Raw genomic sequence first — 1,526 nt, 5'->3', positions numbered from 1 at the left:
TTCCTCTCAGACTGACTCCAGATCAGAAGATGAGTGATTTGGAGGAAGAGGAGGACGGAGCAGAGTCTGGAGGATCCGGCTGTCTGTCTATGAAGACCCGATCCAGAGATCCTTCTCCAGACCTCATTGATGAACCTGGACCCTCAGACCTAAAGTAAGAGACTGCTACCAACTCATTTAATGACTCTGGGTCAGGTTTTCCTGCCTATGGCGTATATTGATTGTTCTGATTTCTTTAAGTTCTATGAAGTCTCTGGACCATATGTGGTCCCTGAAAGCCAAGAACAACCCTCCATGGGCAGCACTGATCTAAAAGGTCTCAGCAGATTAGTCTAGCATCGCCAGACGGTGGAATCAGAGGAATTAAAGCTTTTCTCTGATTCATTGGTAGAAATGCAGCTGTAGAAGGTATCTCACTAGCACTGATGTTCTCCACATTCTTACTGAGACACAAGACATGAAATCCATCTAAAAAAAAAGCCTGAAAGTCTGAAGTTAGACCAGAAGAACAGGAAGTTGTTGTTCTATGCAGATGATCAAATGAACGTGAGCTATTTCAATCAGCTGATACATAGTTAAACAAAGGCTGACATGAATGTACTGGGATGTTGATCCAGGCAATCTTCATCATGGATTTGATAGAAAACAGGGCTCAGAACCAAGGAAGCAGTCTGGACCTGGACCTGAGACATCACTGTTACATGCTGGTCTTTCACCATATTCACTTGTTTCAGCAACAACAGTGATGAAGACATGTCTCCACAGAGAGAGGAAGAGGTGTGATGATTCTGAGGAGGAGGAGCCGTCCAGATCCAGATCCAGAACCAGAGCTGGACTGCAGACAGCCAATCAGAGCAGCTCTAAGCAAAGTAAGTCTGTGCCACTGTCTGCTGATGTCTTCATGTCTCAACACACCACTGCTGTTGGAATACGGAGACATTTGTTGTGACATTTAACATGATAAATATTCCAGTTTTTACAGTCACCCACGGGGGGGGGGGGGGGGGGGGGGGGGGGGGGGGTGTAATGAAGGACAGAGTGGATTGTGGACCACTAGGTACTGGAATGTGTCAGAGATGGTGAATCTGTCCTCAGTAGTACTGATATAATCCGTGTCGGAGCTATTTGGTTTCATGTGTATTATTTGCTGCTGTTACTCCCCCCCCCCCACCAGGGGTTGCCATGGCGATGTCAATGTGGCTGTGACTCAGGTGATTTAATCGATGTCCAACAGGGCCCAGGTGTTGGGGGAGAAGGGACCAATATGTTCTGAGAATGGAAAGAGGAATGAAGGGATTTGTGTTTGGTATTTCCACATATGAATGTGAACCTGAACCTGAGTGGACTGAAGAAGGAGTCTTTCCAGGATATGTTATCCCGGAGGACTCCGGAGGCAGTTGCAGGGTACCGACGGGCCCGAAGGGCTGCAGCCTCTGCTGTGACAGAGACAAAGCAGCGGGTGTGGGAGAAGTTCGGAGAAGACATGGAGAAGGACTTTCGGTCGGCACCAAGGTGCTTCTGGAAAA

The 1,526-nt window shown here is 47.6% G+C and overlaps 1 long non-coding RNA gene and 1 pseudogene across 1 annotated transcript in view; one reads left to right on the top strand and one right to left on the bottom strand.

Moving 5' to 3' along the window:
* The window catches only part of LOC117950748, a 13,515-nt gene extending 12,733 nt beyond the window's left edge, over positions 1-782 (top strand). Inside the window, exons 3-4 of the long non-coding RNA XR_004657984.1 lie at positions 11-154; positions 766-782. This is a non-coding gene — a long non-coding RNA (uncharacterized LOC117950748). The remainder of the gene's footprint in view (positions 1-10; positions 155-765) is intronic.
* The window catches only part of LOC117950741, a 58,264-nt pseudogene that overhangs the window by 43,005 nt on the left and 13,733 nt on the right, over positions 1-1,526 (bottom strand).

Source organism: Etheostoma cragini, chromosome 9 (assembly GCF_013103735.1).
Source record: "Etheostoma cragini isolate CJK2018 chromosome 9, CSU_Ecrag_1.0, whole genome shotgun sequence".
Taxonomy (NCBI): Eukaryota; Metazoa; Chordata; class Actinopteri; order Perciformes; family Percidae; genus Etheostoma; species Etheostoma cragini.
This window is presented reverse-complemented; position numbering and strand designations above follow the sequence as displayed.